At 39.0% G+C, this 19,569-nt stretch overlaps 1 pseudogene; it reads left to right on the top strand.

Moving 5' to 3' along the window:
* The first annotated feature begins 12,245 nt into the window (after positions 1-12,245).
* Positions 12,246-13,066, top strand: LOC118828832 (annotated as a pseudogene).
* The last annotated feature ends 6,503 nt before the right edge of the window (positions 13,067-19,569 follow it).

The raw sequence follows: 19,569 nt of genomic DNA on the forward strand, positions 1-19,569 counted from the left end.
GCAAAAAGTGATAATTTAGTTTCTTCTTTTCCTATTCTAATTCCTTCAATTTCTTTTTCTTCTCTTATTGCTACAGCTAATGTTTCTAGTACCAAATTGAATAATAGGGGTGATAATGGACATCCTTGTTTCACCCCTGATCTTATTGGGAATGCATCTAGTTTATCCCCATTACAAATAATGCTTGTCGATGGTTTTAGGTAGATGCTATTTATAATTTTGAGGAAGGTTCCACTTATTCCTATGCTTTCTAGTGTTTTTAATAGGAATGGGTGTTGTACTTTGTCAAAGGCTTTTTCTGCGTCTATTGAGATGATCATATGGTTTCTGCTAGTTTTGTTGTTGATATGGTCAATCATGCTAATAGTTTTCCTAATATTGAACCAGCCTTGCATTCCTGGAATAAATCCTACCTGGTCATAGTGTATTATTCTCGTAATGAGTTGCTGCAATCTTTTTGCTAATACTTTATTTAAAATTTTTGCATCAATATTCATTAGAGAAATTGGTCTATAATTTTCTTTCGCTGTTTTGACTCTACCTGGTTTGGGTATTAGTGCCATATTTGTGTCATAAAAAGAATTTGGTAGGACTCCTTCTTCACCTATTTTCCCAAATAGTCTACAAAGTATTGGAATTAGTTGTTCTTTAAATGTTTGATAGAATTCACATGTAAAACCATCTGGCCCTGGAGATTTTTTCCTAGGGAGTTCGTTGATGGCCTGCTCAATTTCTTTTTCTGATATGGGGTCATTAAGAAATTTCACTTCCTTCTCTGTTAGTCTGGGCAGTTTATGTTTTTGTAGATATTCATCCATATCTCTAAGGTTGTCAAATTTATGGGCATACAGTTGGGCAAAATAATTCCTAATTATTGTTTTGATTTCCTCTTCATTAGAGGTGACCCCACCCTTTTCATTTTTGATACTGGTAATTTGATTTTCTTCTTTCTTTTTTTTAATCAAATTGGCCAAAGGTTTATCAATTTTATTGGTTTTTTCATAAAACCAGCTCTTTGTTTTATTTATTAATTCAATAGTTTTCTTGGTTTCAGTTTTATTTATTTATCTCTCCTTTGATTTTCATTATTTCTAATTTGGTATTTAATTGGGGATTTTCAATTTGCTTTTTTTCTAGCTTTTCCAGCTGTATGCCCAGATCATTGATCTCCTCTTTCCCTATTTTATTCATGTGGGCATTTAGAGATATAAAACTTCCCCTAAGAACTGCTTTTGCTGCATCCCATAAGTTTTGGTATGTTGTTTCATTATTGTCATTCTCTTGAATGAAATTATTAATTGTTTCTCTGATTTGTTCTTTGGCCCACTCACTCTTTAGAATTAAATTATTTAGTTTCCAATTAGTTTTTAGCTTATTTTTCCATGGTACTTTATTAAAAATGATTCTTATTGCATCATGATCTGAAAAGGATGCATTGACTACTTCTGCTTTTCTGCACTGGATTGTGAGGTTTTTATGCCCTAGTACATGGTCAATTTTTGAGTATGTGCCATGTACTTTTGAGAAGAAAGTATATTCCTTTTTATCCCCATTCAATTTTCTCCAGAGGTCAATCATATCTGCCTTTTCTAAAATTCTGTTTACCTCCTTAACTTTTTTCTTATTTATTTTGAGGTTAGATTTATCAAGTTCAGAAAGGGGGAGGTTGAGGTCTCCCAATATTATAGTTTTGCTGTCTATTTCTTCCTGTAACTCCCTTAACTTCTCCTCTAAGAATTTGTATGCCTTACCACTTGGTGCATATATGTTAAGCAATGATATTGCTTCATTGTTTATGGTGCCTTTTAGCAGGATATAATGTCCTTCCTTATCTCTTTTAATTAGATCTATCTTTACTTTTGCTTTGTCTGAGATTAGGATTGCTACACCTGCTTTTTTTACTTTAGCTGAGGCACAATATATTTTACTCCAGCCTTTTACCTTAACCCTATGTGTATCCCCCTGTTTCAGATGCGTTTCTTGTAAACAGCATATTGTAGGATTATGGTTTTTAATCCATTCTGCTATCTGCTTCTGTTTTGTGAGAATGTTCATCCCCTGCACGATCAGGGTTATGATTTCTATCTGTGTCTTTTTCTCCATCCTAATTCCCCCTGTTTATGCTTTTATTTCTCCCTTTCCCCTTCTCCTCCTCAACAAAGTTTTGCTTTTGACCGCCGCTTTCCTCAGTTAACCCTCCCTCTTTATTCCCCTCCCTTATCTTACCATTACCCACTTGCTACTTCTCCTCTTCCTTCTGCCCACCCCCCTCCCTTTTTCCCCCCTTACCCTCCCACTTCCCGTAGGACAAGTTAGATTTCTAAACTTATCAGAGTATGTTATTCCCTTCTTGAACTAGATCAGATGACAGTAAAGCTCAAATACTGCTCTTCTCCCTCCCTTCTTTCCCTCTACTATAATATGTTTTTGTGCCACTTCCTTTGGTGTAATTTACCCTTTTCTACTACCTCCTTACCACTTCCCTCATAGCCCTCCCTTTATATCTCTTATTTATAGTTTATATCTTTACATCAGTTAATTTATACAGGCATTCACAACCTATGTATATCCCTTTCATTTGTCATAATAGTTGTACCATTCACAAGAATGACATATATGTATATGTATATACATATACATATATATACACATAAAAAACATACATAAGATGATATAATCCCACATAAAGATGTAAACAACCTGCCCTTATTGGTTAATAAGGTTTGTGGGGTTTTTCCCCCTGGTTACCTTTTTATGTCTCTCTTGAGTTTTGTATTTGGAGATCAAATTTTCCATTGAGTTCTGGCCTTTTCATCAGGAAGGTCTGGAATTCCCTTATTTCATTGAATGTCCATCGCCTTGCCTGGAAAATTATGCTTAGTTTTGCTGGGTAGTTGATCCTTGGTTGTAGTCCCAGCTCCTTTGCCCTTCAGAATATCATATTCCAATTTCTCCTGTCTTTTAATGTGGAAGCTGAGAGATCCTGCGTGATCCTGACTGTAGTTCCACGATATTTGAATTGCTTCTTTTTGGCTGCTTGCAGTATTTTCTCCTTGAGTTTATAGCTCTGAAATTTGGCTATAATATTTCTTGGTGTTTTCAGTTTGGGATCTCTTTCAGGGGGTGATCGGTGAATTCTTTCAATGACTATTTTGCCCTCTGGTTCTAGGACCTCTGGGCAGTTGTCTTTGATAATTTCTTCGAAGATACTGTCAAGGCTCCTTTTTTCATCGTGGATTTCCAGTAGACCAATAACTCTTAAATTGTCTCTCCTGGATCTATTTTCCAGGTCAGTTGTTTTGCCAATCAGATATTTCACATTTTTTTCTATTTTTTCATTCTTTACGTTTTGTTTTATTACTTCTTGATGCCTCATAGATTCATTAGCTTCCACTTGCTCAAGTCTAATTTTAAATGAGTTAGTGTTTACATTTTGCTTTTGAGCCTCCATTTTCAATTGCTTGATTTCGCCTCTCAGGGTGTCTTTTTCTCTCTCTAGATTCTGAATCTCCGTAGCCATTTTGCCAATCTTATTCTTTAGGGACTTGATTTCATCAGTGGATTTTTTCTCCCTTTTTTCCATTTTTTCCATATTTTCTTTTAGCTCCCTAATTTGGTTTTTAAAATCCTCCTTTAGCTCTTCCAGCAGTGCTTTTTGGGCTGGAGACCAGTTCATATTAGTTTTTGAGGTATCTGATGTATCTTCCGTGTCATTGCTATCCTCTTCTATGTTGATATTTTGATCCTGCCTGTCTCCATAAAAAGAATCTATTGTCCTCGGTTTTTTTGTGTTCTTCTTCATGTTTGCCTTTTGCTGGCTTTACAACGAATTTCTATCTGTGGGTCTCAGGGCTTTCTGTCCCAGCTTTCTTATTCTGGGGGTTGTGAGTGTAGAATTATAACCTTCAGTTTCCTGAGGTGTGGGGGAGGGGTCTGGCTCCCTGGCGTCTCACTCCCTGTGGGTGCTCTCCAGCACTTGCTTTTCAGCAATGGTCTCAGCTGTTTGTTGTTTCAGCTGATGTCTGGCACTTCCCCTGGGGGAGCAAGGTTACATCTGGGCTGTTGGCGTTGACCCCTGCCGACTCTGCCCCTCTGGGACTAATGGGCTTCTACTATTTGTCCTGTGAGTCCCCACTACTTTCTCCTCTGTTTCAGTTCTCTTTTTTTTTTTCCCGAGGAATTCTTTGGGTGAGGGGGGGAGGGGTTAGAGCCCTTTACCTGGCCATTGAGTCTTCCAGAAGTTCAAGAAGCCGAGTTCCTGGGTTTTGCAAGCGTCAGAGTGGGTGTTTTCACGGCCGGCGGCGTTGCGCTGCCTCTCGTGGCTCCCACAGACTGCCGTCCTGTGTTGGGAGTCCTGGGGATCTCCGCAGGTTTCGGGCGCCCAGCTTTCTCCGCTTTGGTCTGGAGCAGCTCCGCACCGAGCACTCTCCCAACCTACAGGATCGTGTCTTCAGCCTTTCAGACTCTCCCGGCTAGGAAATTTGCCCCACACAGACTGCTCGCGGTTTCTGACTCTCTCAAATCTGCTCAAATTCACTTTTTATGGGAATCTGACAGACCTTGTGAGAGAGCTCTGGTAAGACGCTGCCTTCACGCGGCCATCTTGTCTCTGCCCCCTCTAGAAATAATCTTAATAGAGTTATTTAATCTGAAAATTTTTCTTGCCTATTTTATCTTAAGGAGGCAGATAGGCAGGGAATGAACAAAACATGAGTCATGTATCATCAATAGGAGTCCTGAGAAGCCTGCAAGAATACCAATTTCAGGAACCATGTAAGGATAATCAGGTGGCAAACTGAGACATGCAGAGTAAGACCGTTATTGGGATGGATGGGGTGCTCAGGAAGGATTGGCACCTGTTGCTGAGCCTTTTTCATGGCTGCTAACCCACCTTTGGTATCTACTTGTCACCTTACTTTCACCTGGGTCTCCAAAAATCTGTTGGTTGGGCAGTGGCCACACCCTAGGAAAACCATCTCAGCCAACAGGCTAAAGCAGGTTGAGAGTAACTAGCAGGTGTTGAACTGATTGGTGAGTTAAGGGAATATCTGCCCCAAACATGTAGAATAGACTGATAATTTCTTTCAATGAACAGGAAGGCAACCAAAGCAGATGCTGTAGAATGCTTAGAGGTTGGTCAGACATCAAAGATGGCAAGGGCATCCACCGTATCCTGGACCACAGCCAGTTGTCTTGACTTTTGTCAGGCCACTGGACTTTGATGACTCTGGAAGAGAAAGAGAGGCTGATGACTTTGGGCAGTTCTGCTTCACTTAAATCTAATTCACATGCAAGTCAAGACATATTCAGTGATGTCATGGCTTCTTTTTGAGAATGAAGGATAAACAAAAAGACCATTACCCAGGTAACGGAAGTATCTTCCCCAGGCTTGAACTATGCTGTCTAGAACTTTGCCCATCTATATCAATGATATAAAATATAGACCCTTGCTTGAGTGGCATTTGGGGATATATGAGTGATGCCAGTAGGCTTCATGAGGATGGGATTAGGGAGGAATGTGCCTCAGTGACTACAAAGTGATATATTCCTAGTACTACTGTGTTTGCTCCCATGTTTGGGGTACTTAGCCTATTCCTCTGATTGACCTCTCTTTTCCTTTTTAACTGGTACCACATCATTTAACAATTATTGCTAGTAATATTGTTTGATATTTGGTATGGATAGAGCTCCTTCCCTCTTTTTTTCATTATTACTCAAGATTATTTTTACTTTTTATCCCTTCATATGAATTTCTTTATTTTTCTAAATATGCAAAATATTATTTTGGGAGTTTGATTCAATATATAAATTAATTTAGGTAGTTTTATCATTTTATCATATTGACTTTACTTATCAAAAAGCAATTAATTTTTCTCTAATTATTTAGGTCTATCTCTTTTTCTTCAATGTATATTTTATAGTTGGATTTATAGAGTCCCAGGGTGAATCTTGGTATATACACTCCTAAATATTTTTAGAGAAAAATAATGTTTTTTTTTCTGAATAAACAGAGATGCTGAGCCACAAGCTGTCACCATCCTTCGCAGATGGGTGAATTTACCTTGGATGTGAAGAGCTGAAAATTCTTCTCAGGCTAAGAAGGCGTATCGGTCAGAGGTAGTTCCATTCCAGTCCCCTTTCCTATCATCTTGAGACCTGCCTGGCTGTACTATATTCACTTCAATAAATCCACTTCATTAAACATGGATTTGTGAGTTGTGCCTTTGCATATAGAGACCTGGCCACGAGGTTTACAAAATAACGACTCAAGTCAGAAGGCAGCACGTTGCAACGAACAGTGTTATACTTCCTGGACTCCAAATGCTTCCTCAGACAATAACTGTATGACTCTAGGCTCTACTCTATGACTCTACCCCTTTATGACCTTAGTTTCTTTGTATGTAAAATGAGTGGTTTGGATTTGATGACTTCTAAGGCCCCTACCAGGTCCAACTCTCTAGCCATTGCACCAAGATGTACCGAACACAAATAATTGTAAAACGAATTAGAATTTCATAAAAGATGCAAAGTGCTGAGGAAATTCAGAGAAAGGAAAGATCACATCCAGATGATAATCAATCTGATGAGGGAAGGGATCAAAGAAAACTTAATGGAGAAGAGGATATTTGGCTTGATTGGGCCTTAAAGGATAAGTAGAGAATTTAGAAGTACCTCACCCAGCATTGTACCCAATACAGAAATCCTCTTTAAAATATCCTTGATAAGTAGACATCCAGCATCTTCATGAAAGTTCCATTGATAGACATTTCTACCGTTATGAAACAACAATTACACATTTAGACAGATATTGTTGTTAGAACTTTTTCTTATCTATTTAGTCTCATCTCCCTGTCTCCCTCTAACTCCTATGCACTGGTTTTAGCTCCACCCATTGGAGCTATAGAGAACAAAAATTGGCGGCTTAATGGAAGGACCACTGGACGTGGATTCAGGTAAAGCTTTCCTTATTTATATGTGAATTTTATATAATAAATATTTTATTATAATGTATACTATATTACATCTATTATAATTATATAATATTATATAAATGTTTTACATTATAAATATATTTATATGTAAATATAAATCTTTCCTGGATTCAAATCTTTCCTTTTAATTTACAAATGCTGTAACTATGGACAGATCAGTTAACCTCTCTCTGCTTCAGCTTCCTCATCTGTAAAATGCAGGGGGAGGTGGCCTCAATGACCCCTCAGGTCCCTTCCATCTTTAAATCTATAATTCTATGAGTAAGGAAGAGAATAGTCATGAAAGCCCGATAACGTTTCTAGTGGCAAGTAATCCAACCCCCAACATGCAACAAGTGGTACAACATTTAATTAACCACAGTAGCCTATCTTTCAACTATACTGTGTAAAAAGGTGTTTCGCAGTACATTCATTTACATGGCTTGTTGGGTTTTCTATAAGTGCTTTCTTTCCTTGTTTCCTATTGCTGTGGTTAAAAACTGTCAGCCACTGGCATTAACCAGAGACCTCTAGTTAAATTCAGTTTCTAATGGAAGAACAAGGCAATTTTAATCAGCAAATGACAGCCAGTATAATCACTACCTTTCCAGCTGTTACTGTGTCGCAATTAGCTTTTCTATCTAGCCCTAGGGCTCACCCACCTAACTCCTGGGTAGGATTTAGTGTCTTTTCTGAATTTAAGATTGTGAGCTCCTTGGAGGCAGGGACCACATATTCTACATCTTCATAATTCTCAGCCCTCATGGTTTCTAATCCAGAGCTTTTCACTGAATGACTCCTTGAACAATAAATTCTAGTGGGAAACTGATTCTTTGAGAAGAAACAGGTGTTTGTTTGTTTAGAATGGTTTCCAACAGTGTCCCGAAAAGATTAATTTATTTAAAGGCAAAGTACCTAAGGTGAAACATTTTTTTAACCTAAAAGCAATTGAATGCTGTGAGGCTTCCTACCCTCCAAAGCCTAAATGATGCTGAATATTCTGGTTTTTAGCCTCAGTTCATTAAGACAGATGAGGTACTAGAGAACATTTTTCCTCCCAGCTTTAGAGTGGAATAATGATTTTCCAGGTGAAATGATTGTGTTATCACATAAGGTTACAGTCAGAATGGAGGGCAGACATTTTGCCATTGAAAGGAAACCAGAGAGTCATTATGAGGTAGTAGAGAGAACACTAGGCTCGGAGTCAGGAGGTCCTGGGTTCAACTCCAATCTACATGTGATGTTTATTACTGGAGTGGTGTTATTATGAGCAAGACTGGTTTCTGAACCTCACTTTCTTTATTTGTAAAATTAGGGGAATGGCCTTGATGTTCACTTAGGTCCCTTCTAGCTTTAAATCTATGGCCTTATGATGTTATGAATGGTTGCTGAGTAAGAATCCAAAGAATAAAATGCTGAGGAAATATTTAGGAAGGTAGTCAGGGAAAGAATCCTGTCTTTTCAAAAAGGAAAACACACACACACACGCACACACACACACACACACACACACACACACATACAACTATATCACATGTCCCCATTGGAGCCAGATGACTCATGATTTTCTTGATTCCAGTTCCCAGTTTCATCTTTAAAGCGGTCACCCACTCCTGAAAAGTACCTCCTATTCACGTGCCCTAATTAGAATCCCTAGCTTCCTTCAAGGCCCAGCTCATTTGTTGTCTCCTGTATGAAGGCTTTCCTGATCCCCTTGATCATTAGTGTTGTCTCCCAGCTCATTATCATGTTTTCACTTACCTGCTTCCACATTGTCTACAGTAAAATATAAGCTCTTTAAGGGCAGGGGACATTTTTCATTTTGACTTTGTTCCCTCAGAACTAGCACAATGACTTGCAAATAAGTGCAGAGCTGATGTTTGTTGCATTGGATTGGTCTGCAGATATGTGTGACCATCGTGCAGCATGCATGGGTACAGTGGAGGTTGAGGGTGCCATGCTGCGTATTAAATACAGAATTCTTCCCCATATTGCTTATGTGGTTGGTTGCCATTTAAAAAAACTTCCACTTTTTTATAGCACTTTAAAGATTACTAAGTGCTTTTTGCAGCTAGATGGTGCTGTGGCAGCTGGGTAGCACAGTGGATAGAAGGTAGGGCCTGGAGTTAGGAAGACCTAAGTTCAATTCCACCCCCAGCCACTTACTAGCTTTGTGACCTTAGTCAAGTCACTTACCCCTGTTTGCCTCAGTTTCCTCATCTGTAAAATGGGTTGGAGAAGGAAATAGCAAACCACTCCAACATCTGTCAAAAAATAAAAGCCAAAAAACAAATGGATTCACAAAGAGTTGGACACAACTGAACAAGTGTTAAGTCTGAGCAGTGTTATCCTCATTTTACAGATATGGAAGCTGAGAGTCAGAGGTCAATTAATTGCCTGTGGTCACATATCTAGTAAGTTTCAAAATCAATATTTGAAAGTTTTCTTAATATCTAAGGATAATAAATCCAGAGCCAGAAGGTATATTAGAAGTCGTATAATCTAACCCTGTCATTTTACAGATGGGGAATTTGAAGACCAGGGAAATTATGTAACTTTCCAGAGGTCATACAGGTAGCAAGCATCAGATGTAGGATTTGAACTCCGACTCCAGATCCAGTGCTTTTTGCACCATACCACTCTGCCTATCAATAAAGAAAAGGAAAACATTTTAATGATTATTTCTAGTCTACAATTTAAATGTTGCCACCATTGAAACATTGCCATTGGTTCAGTCACATGTATACAGTGAATGTAGAATGTTCTGTAAAACAATGTGGTTGAGCATTTATGGATAAGTTGTGCACTGATGCCCACACCACGGTTGCATAAACTTATAATGCCATGGCATATTGTGCCCTTATAGATCGGTTCCCAAATATAGGGGTTGGGATAAAAATTCAGACTTTCTAGGTCTAAACCACCAGGTCTACGTATTTCATGAGAGATCCTCAAACGCTAGCTTTCTGTTTCCTCTTTTTGTCTTGGGGGAGGAGGGAATTGAAAGGAAGGGATATAATGGAGGAGACTAAAAATACTAATAATAAGTTCTATATAGAAAAAGTTTTATGAGGTAATAAGATAAAAGAATTGTAAAAAAAAATTATGCTGCATACATAAAACATTTGTATGGCAGGCCCCCATTTGAAATGTATTGGTGATGAAAGAATAATTCATCTCAATCCAAGAACCATTTATTGAACATATACTTCAAGCAGAATTGTATACAAGGTGCCGAGATACATATTTTCATGACTTTGATTTCATTTGTTTGAGTACTCCCTTCTTAACTTTGCATATTGTGCAATTCTTAACGAAATCTTTCTACCAATCCTCTCAACAGAATATCTATTCAAAATGAGGCCTTCGTTTCAGCCTGTTATCTTGGGGGTAACAAAGCAATACTTTTGCTGACCCTCATTCTCTACACAGGACTATTTCATCTTTTATAATCATGCCCAACCTTGGGACTATCCTTGTATTGGTAATTAGGGTGAGACTTTTTTTCACTCTTTTCTGTTTTGGAGCATTGTTGTAAAATCAAGTACCTTTGATGAATCTGGCCTTTGTTTCTTTGATTAAATCCAGGAGTCTTTGATGACCTGCTTAAGAAACACAGGAAAGCCTAGTTCACATAGGTTTGCGACACATGGTTGTGGCATCCTTTGACCCTGAAAAGGGTATATAAACTCAGAGCTTAGTGTTTTGTTTGGGGCTCTCACTCACAGGAAGAATGTTGTGTGATTTGACCAGACGAGACTATGGGTAGCTGTTGTTAAGGAGCCCCCCCAGCTTTCCAAAAACCCAGATGCTTCCTGGTGCTTCTTGGTGATTCTCTGGTAACTATGTATTGCTGTGGATAGACTGGTTTGTGTTATTTGCTCTGTTTATATAATGTGTTTGTAATTTCTGTTTGTATTTTCTCTGAAGTACAGGGTGCTGGCTTTTCCCCCTGAACTAAGTGAATGATGTATATATGTTTGACTAAAGTGAGATTGTTAACCCCTTAAAGTTGCTTTCCTTAGAAAGGCAGATCGAAGAACCTGTGCTGGCAGCCCTTCTGTGTGCTAGTGTTGTTGGCCTTACACAGCTACAACAGCTGTTAGCAACATTGTTGTTACAATCCTTTATTCCATTTCTCAGGTATAAGGCACTATTTTTATAGGGCACTATTAAAGGTACAAAGCGAGTCTCAGCCTTCAAAGATCTTCTAGTCCTATATGGGAGATGAAAATAATAACTGGCACTTGTATAGTACTTTAAAGTTTCCAAAATTCTTGACAAATATTGTCTCATTTTATCCTCAAAACAACCCTGGAAGTTGGGTGCAGTTATCATCCCCATTCTCCAGATAAGCAAACTAAGAGAAGAGAGAATGAGTGACTTGCCTATGGCCATGCAGCTGGTAAGTGTCAGAATTGGAACTCAGGTTATCCTGATTCCAGGTCTAACTCTCTAGCCATTGCACCAAGTCTAGAACAAATAATTGTAAAATGAATTAGAATTTCATAAGAGATACAGAGTGCTGAGGAAATTCAGAGAAAGGAAAGTTCACATCCAGACGAGAGTCAATCTGATGAGGGAAGGGATCAAAGAAAACTTAATGGAGAAAAGGATACTTGGTTTGATTGGGCCTTAAAGGATAAGTAGAGAATTTAGAAGTACCTCACCCAACATTCTACCCAATACAGAAATCCTCTTTAAAATATCCTTGATAAGTAGACATCCAGCTTCTTCATGAAAAGTTCCATTGATAGACAATTGTACCTTTGTGAAACAGCAATTACACATTTAGACAGATATTATTGTTAGAACTTTTTCTTATCTATTTAGTTTCATCTCCCTGTCTCCTTCTAACTCCTATGCACTGGTTTTAGCTCTACCCTTTGGAGCTATAGTGAACAAATGTATTCACATTTTCCAAATTTAATTTTATTTCAATTAATAAAGAATCTATTCTGTCTCCCTCTCGCCTCCTTGTCCTCATCTGGGGGCAGGGGAGGGGGGAGTGGAGGGAGAGAAACACAATTCTTGTAACAAATATGCACAGTTGAACAAAACAAATTCTCTAATTATTAGTGATGTGGAACATTTTAAAAATATGGATATTGATAGCATGGATTTCTTCCCCAGAGAACTGGCTGTTCATATCCTTTGGCCATTTATCGATTGAGAAAAGGCTCTTTTTCTAATAAATTTAAGTTAGATCCATGTATATGTGTGGGTGTGTGTGTCTAAGAAATTAGACACTTGCTCTTTCTAGCAAGTCCGGAGCCAGACCGCGCAGGATGGGCCGAGTGATCCGTGGTCAGAGGAAGGGTGCGGGCTCCGTCTTCCGCGCTCAAGTGAAGCACAGGAAAGGGGCCGCCAAGCTCCGGGCGGTCGACTTCGCCGAGAGGCATGGCTACATTAAGGGTATCGTAAAGGACATAATCCATGATCCAGGCCGAGGGGCTCCTCTTGCAAAAGTAGCTTTCCGGGATCCTTACCAATTTAAAAAGAGGACAGAGTTGTTCATTGCTGCCGAAGGCATCCATACTGGCCAGTTTGTGTACTATGGTAAGAAAGCTCAGCTCAACATTGGCAATGTCCTCCCAGTTGGCACTATGCCTGAAGGGACCATAGTGTGCTGTCTTGAAGAAAAGCCTGGGGACCGGGGTAAGCTTGCCCGTGCATCTGGAAATTACGCCACAGTGATTTCTCACAATCCTGAAACCAAGAAGACACGTAAAGCTACCTTCAGGCTCTAAGAAAGTGATCTCCTCCGCAAACAGAGCTGCGGTTGGTGTTGTTGCTGGAGGAGGTCGTATTGATAAACCTATCCTTAAGGCAGGTCGTGCCTACCACAAATACAAGGCCAAAAGAAACTGCTGGCCTTGTGTCCGGGGTGCGGCCATGAATCCTGTGGAACATCCCTTCGGAGGAGGTAATCACCAGCATATTGGAAAACCATCCACCATTCGAAGAGACGCCCCAGCTGGACGAAAGGTCGGTCTCATTGCTGCCCGGCGTACTGGTCGACTCCGGGGTACCAAGACTGTACAGGAGAAGGAGAACTAAAGTACAGAATCCTGACAATAAAATTATTTTGGAAATTTAAAAAAAAAAAAAGAAATTAGACACTTATCAGGGAAACTGGTTGCAAGGATTGTTCCCTCATTTATTTTTTCCTCCTAATATTAGCTTCATTGGTTTTGTTTGTATAAAAACTTTAATTTTATGTAATCAAAAAATTGTCCATTTTGTGTCTGCAATACCCTCTGTCACTTATTTGGCCATAGACTTTCCTCCATTCATATTCTGAAGGCTACTTTTTCTTGCTCTTCTAATTTGTTTATGATGTCATTTTTCTTTTATCTAGGTCATTTGTCCATTTGGACCTTACACTGGTATATGATGTGCAGTGTTGGTCTCTACCTAGTTTCTGCCTGTTTTCCATTATTCCTAGCATTTTTGTCATATGGTGAGTTCTTACCCCAGTAAAATTGTCTCTGTATTTATTAAACTCTAGAGTACTGTATTTATTTTCTTCTATATGTTGTATACCTAGTTGGTGCCACCGATTGACCACTCGATTTCTCAGCCAGTACTAAATCATTTTAATGATAATTTCTTTCTAGCATAGTTTTTCGAATCCGGTACTTCTACTCTCTTCTTTCTTTCTCACTGTTTTCATTATTTTCCTTGAGATGCTTAACTTTTCTTCCTCTAGATGAATTTCATTGTTTTTCCGAGCTCTATAATATAATCATTTGCTAATTTGTGTGGTAATATACTGATTAATTAAATTAATTTTGGTAGTATTTTCATTTTATGTGATGTATTTTATAGTAGCATTCATTTTATTCCTCTTTGTGTTTTATAAGGTAAACTCCCAAGTATTTTCTACCTTCTATAATTATTTTACATGGAATTTCTCTTTCTATCTCTTCCTGCTGGGCTTTGTTCATAATATGCAGAATTGCTGATACTAAGTCTGATTTTATGTTATATCCTGCAACTTTGTTGAAGTTAGTAATTGTGTCAATTAATTTTTAGCTAGCTGTCGAGGGATTTCTAAGTAAACTACAATATCTTCTACGAAAAAGCAAAACTTCTTTTTCTTGTCTCATTGCTATAGCTAATATTTCTAGCACTGTGTCAGAGAAGTGGTGTTAATAGGGATCCTTACTTTACCCTTGATCTTATTGGAAAGTCCTCTATTTTTCATAATTATAAATAATGATGGCTTTTGGTTGTTTTTTTTTTGTTTTGATACTACCGTTTCAACAATCTAGCTAGCAGCTTCTGTGGGGGTATAAGATCCACCCACATCCAGCACCCAGAAAGCTGCCAACAGCACAGGTTCTTTTGATCTGCTTAACTAAGGAAACCAAGGTGAAGGGGTTGACAAGCTTACTTTTAATTCAGCTACAAACAGCATTCACATAGTTCAGGGGGAAAAGCCAGTACACTGAACTTCAGAAAAAAATACAAACAAATTACAAATATCAACAGACAGACCCAATACAATTCATAGTTACCAACATCTAGGTTCAGCCTGGGAGCTCAGAACAAGGGCTGGCCCAGAGTCACCCACCACCACTGCTGCAGCAAAGAGCTATAAGGAATAAACAGCCAATCCCTGGTTTTTATATCTTTTTCAGCATCAGCGGTGTGACTCACCCACGTGACCTAGAATCGTCACAGAGAGGTGGACTTAAACCCACGTGGTCTAAAAGCTTCTGCTCTTGCAGACATGTAAAGTAGGCCCTCCCTCGAGTTAGCCCCACCTTAGTTGCCAATCCATACCCACTAAGGTTTTACACCTAATAGGGGTTTGGGCCTGGGGCTTAGCACCTAGTAAGACACAATCAAATATACTTAATTAATCGAAGGAAACAAAGGCCAAACTCTTCAAGGGCACTTGTTGAACTAAGTGCTAAGAAGCCCATTTTGATTACCAACACAACTACCAATTTGTCATTTAGATTTTCCTATCATTATTGAGATGCTTTGCCATTCTGTACATGTAACTTTATTGTTATTACTTCATTGTCTATAGTAATTTCAGCATAAGGGGAAACCCTGTTTATTTCTTTTATGCTGTATCCTTCTCTGTGGTCATAATTGCTACTTGTCCTTTTTGTTGTTGTTTTAACAATCTTTGGTTGTGATATACTAGATTTAACATCCCTCTCATCATAACAATTCTTCCAGTCTTACTTCCTGCATTTAGACTTTGAATTTTGGCCGGATTCAGCATACTTTTGAAGGAATTCTGGGACTTTCTTACATCTTCTTTTGTATTCTTCTGTGTCTTGCTGCTAATGGGGTATCATACGTTGTGTTCTTCAAGGATTCTGAGGGTGGCTTGAGATAGGAATCTACAAGTTTTCCATGAACTATAATTTGGGGAAAAATCTGATCACTCCCCTCTTTGTAGGAGTGTTATAAGCTCCTGATGTCAGTTTGGGTTTGGGGAGAACAAGCAAAAAAAATTGTAGGTTTTCCCTACCTCTTGCCACCCCCTGTGGAAAATTCTAGAGATTCAGAATGAATAAACTGAAGCCCTCTCCCATTTTTTTTTGTTTATTTAATATATTTAGTTTTCAGCATTGCTGTTCACAAGAGTTCGAATTACAAATTTTCTCCCCATTTCTTCCCCCACACTCCAAGACATCATATATTCTGGTTGCCCTGTTCCCCAGTCAGCCCTCTCTTCTGTCACCCCACACTCCTCCCATCCCCTTGACCCTTCCTTTCTTGTAGGGCAAGATACATTTCTACGCCCCATTGCCTGTGTATCTTATTTTCTAGTTGCATGCAAAAACTTTTTTTTTTGTTTTTGAACATCTGTTTTTAAAACTTTGAGTTCCAAATTCTCTCTCCTCTTCCCTTCCCACCCACCCTCCCTAAGAAGTCAAGCAATTCAACATAGGCCACATGTGTATCATTATGTATAACCCTTCCACAATACTCATGTTGTGAAAGATTAACTATATTTTGCTCCTTCCTAACCTATCCGCCTTTATTGAGTTTTCTCCCTTGACCCTGTCCCCTTTCAAAAGTGTTTGTTTTTGATTACTTCCACCCCCATCTGCCCTCCCTTCTATCATGCCCCCCTTTTTTATCTTCTTCCTTCTTCTTTCCTGTGGAGTAAGATAACCAATTGAGTATGTATGGTATTCCCTCCGCAAGTCAAATCTGATGAGAGCAAGATTCACTCATTCCCCCCTCACCTGCCTTCTCTTCTCTTCCTACAGAACTTCTTTTTCTTGCCACTTTTATGTGAGATAATTTACCCCATTCTATCTCTCCCTATCTCCCTCTCTCAATATATTCCTCTCTCATCCCTTAATTTGATTTTATTTCTTTTAGATATCTTCCCTTCATCGTCAACTCACCCTGTGCCCACTCTCTCTGTCTCTGTCTCTCTCTCTCTCTCTCTCTCTCTCTCTCTATATATATATATATATATATATATATATATATATATACATATATGTATATATATACACAAATACATATATACATACATACACATTCACTTATACATATATATACATAAACATATATATATATGTATATATATATATACATATATATGCATATTCCCTTCAACTACCCTAATACTGAGGTCTCATGAATCATACACATCATCTTTCCATGTAGGAATGTAAACAAAACAGTTCAACTTTAGTAGGTCCCTTGCAGTTTCTTTTTCTTGTTCTGTTTCTTGATTACCTTTTCATACTTCTCTTGATTCTTGTGTTTGAAAGTCAAATTTTCTATTCAGTTCTGGTCTTTTCACTGAGAAAGCTTGAAAGTCCTCTATTTTATTGAAAATCCATATTTTGCCTTGGAGCATGATACTCAGTTTTGCTGGGCAGGCGATTCTAGGTTTTAATCCTAGCTCCATTGACCTCCGGAATATCGTATTCCAAGCCCTTCGATCTCTTAATGTAGAAGCTGCCAGAATCTATTATTGTTGTGTTTCCACAATACTCCAATTGTTTCTTTCTGGCTGCTTGCAGTATTTTCTCCTTGACCTGGGAACTCTGGAATTTGGTGACAATATTCCTAGGAGATTTCTTTTTGGGATCTATTTGAGGAGGCGATCGATGGATTCCTTCAATTTCTATTTTGCCCTGTGGCTCTAGAATATCAGGGCAGTTCTCCTTGATAATTTCTTGAAAGATGATATCTAGGCCCTTTTTTTGATCATGGCTTTCAGGTAGTCCAATAATTTTTAACTTATCTCCCCTGGATCTATTTTCCAGGTCAGTGATTTTTCCAATGAGATATTTCACATTGTCTTCCATTTTTTCATTCCTTTGGTTCTGTTTGATAATATCTTGATTTCTCATAAAGTCACTAGCTTCCACTTGCTCCAATCTCATTTTTAAGGTAGTATTTTCTTCAGTGGTCTTTTGGACCTCCTTTTCCATTTGGCTGATTCTGCCTTTCAAGGCATTCTTCTCCTCATTGGCTTTTTGGAGCTCTTTTGCCATTTGAGTTAGTCTATTTTTTAAGGTGTTGTTTTCTTCAGTATAATTTTCAGTATTTTTTTGGGTCTCCTTTAGCAAGTCATTGACTTGTTTTTCATGGTTTTCTCGCATCCTTCTCATTTCTCTTCCCGATTTTTCCTCTACTTCTCTACCTTGCTTTTCCAAATCCTTTTTGAGCTCTTCCATGGCCTGAGACCAGTTCATGTTTTTCTGGGAGGCTTTTGTTGTAGGCTCTTTGACTTTGTTAACTTCTTCTGTCTGTATGTTTTGGTCTTCTTTGTCACCAAAGAAAGAATCTGAAGTCTGAGACTGGATCTGGGTGCATTTTCACTTCCTGGCAATATTCCCAGCCAACTAACTTGACCCTTGAGTTTTTCAGTGGGGTACAACTGCTTGTAGAGTTTAAAGAACTATGTTCCAAGACTGGGGGGATGCGCCGGCTCTGCCACACCAGACTCCTCCTTCCTCAAGAACCCCCAACCCGGACTGGACTTAGATCTTCAGCAGGCTCTTCACTCCTGCTCTGATCCACCACTTAATTCCTCCCACCTGGTGGGCCTGGGGCGGGAAGCAACTGCAGCTGTACTTCTGTAGCTGCCCCACTTCCGCTGCCCCCGGGGCATAGCCGAACTGAGAACTCCTTCCACTCCTACAGCTTTTCCCACTAACCTTCTCTGTTGTCTTTGGTGTTTTTGTGTTGAGAAGTCTGGTAACTGCTGCAGCTCACTGATTCAGGGCACTAGGACATGCTCCGCCAGGCTCCTGGTCTGGTTGGTCCATGCTGCTTACACTGGGCTCTGCTCCACTCCACTGTGCTCTCTGATCCATGTGGGATAGACCTCACCCAGAGACTATCCAGGCTGTCCTGGGCTGGAGCCCTGCTTCCCTCTGCTGTTTTGTGGGTTCTAAAGTTCTAGAATTGGTTCAGAGCCATTTTTATAGGTTTTTGGAGGGACTTGGTGGGGAGCTCACGCTAGTCCCTGCTTTCCAGCCGCCATCTTGACTCTGCCCCCCAGCCCTCTCCCATCTTGATCAGAGCTCCTTGATATTTTTATTCTCCTGTAGGCTTTACACTAGGCTGGAGATAGGAACCCAGGACCATATACATACAGCTGCTGCTTGCCTCAAACCCGTAAATAATTTTTGTCCTTATCTACCACTCCAAAGATTGCCTCTATTTTTCAGTCTACCTAGCTTTGGGGTACATGTGACAGCAGCATTTGGCCATGTTCCTGTTCTTGGTATAGCATCAAGCCTGTCTGTGATGGATCTGGAACCCCTACTTGCCCTCATGCACAGCTATAGGCCTCAGTTAACTCCCATTGCTGAAAGCTATGTATAACACTCTCCTGGATAGACCTTATCTCCAGTTTGCAGACTTCTCTTGGTCTCCCTCTGTTGAAGGGGGCTGGAAAAAATGACTTCCTGTGATTTTTCCTTAGATTTCCTCACTATAACTTGTTCTTTGTTAGAATATTTGCTGGGGAGAGCAAGTCTGTACTACTTCCTCCTACTCCACCATCTAGGATCATCTGAAACTTCTCTTAATGATAGCAGTTGAACTGTTTAAGACAGTTATATCTTTAATATTTTCTTCTATAAAATTCTTGTTTATGTCAAACTTTCTTCATGTGGCATGGATTCAAATCCATTCACCTTCCTGGACTCTCTTCACTGGTCATCCTCTATTTATAATCTTCTTAAAACATGTTGATTAGATCTGAATAATATAAGCCAGATGTATTTTGGCCAGGGTGTAAGATAATTGGCACTACCTTCCAGTATTCTACTATTTTTACAGCCTAAACTGTCTTTCTGCCAGCTATGCAAAATCATGAACTTATATTGAGTTTACAATCCACTAAAACATCTCAAGTCTTTTCAAAATGCACTCCATTACAGCCCTGGATTTTTTTGAACCACATGCAAGCTTTTATTAAGAAGAAATTGATTAGGAATAGAAGTAGAATTGGCTTAATGTTTCAGCTTGCTGATAACTTTATGAATCATGTTTATATCTTCTGATGTATGAGCTCTACCTCTTTGCCAACTGGAAATTAGGGAAGCACATAGTATCTATGTGTTCACCAAAGTCATTGATAACTATT

Source organism: Trichosurus vulpecula, chromosome 8 (assembly GCF_011100635.1).
Source record: "Trichosurus vulpecula isolate mTriVul1 chromosome 8, mTriVul1.pri, whole genome shotgun sequence".
Lineage (NCBI taxonomy): Eukaryota > Metazoa > Chordata > Mammalia > Diprotodontia > Phalangeridae > Trichosurus > Trichosurus vulpecula.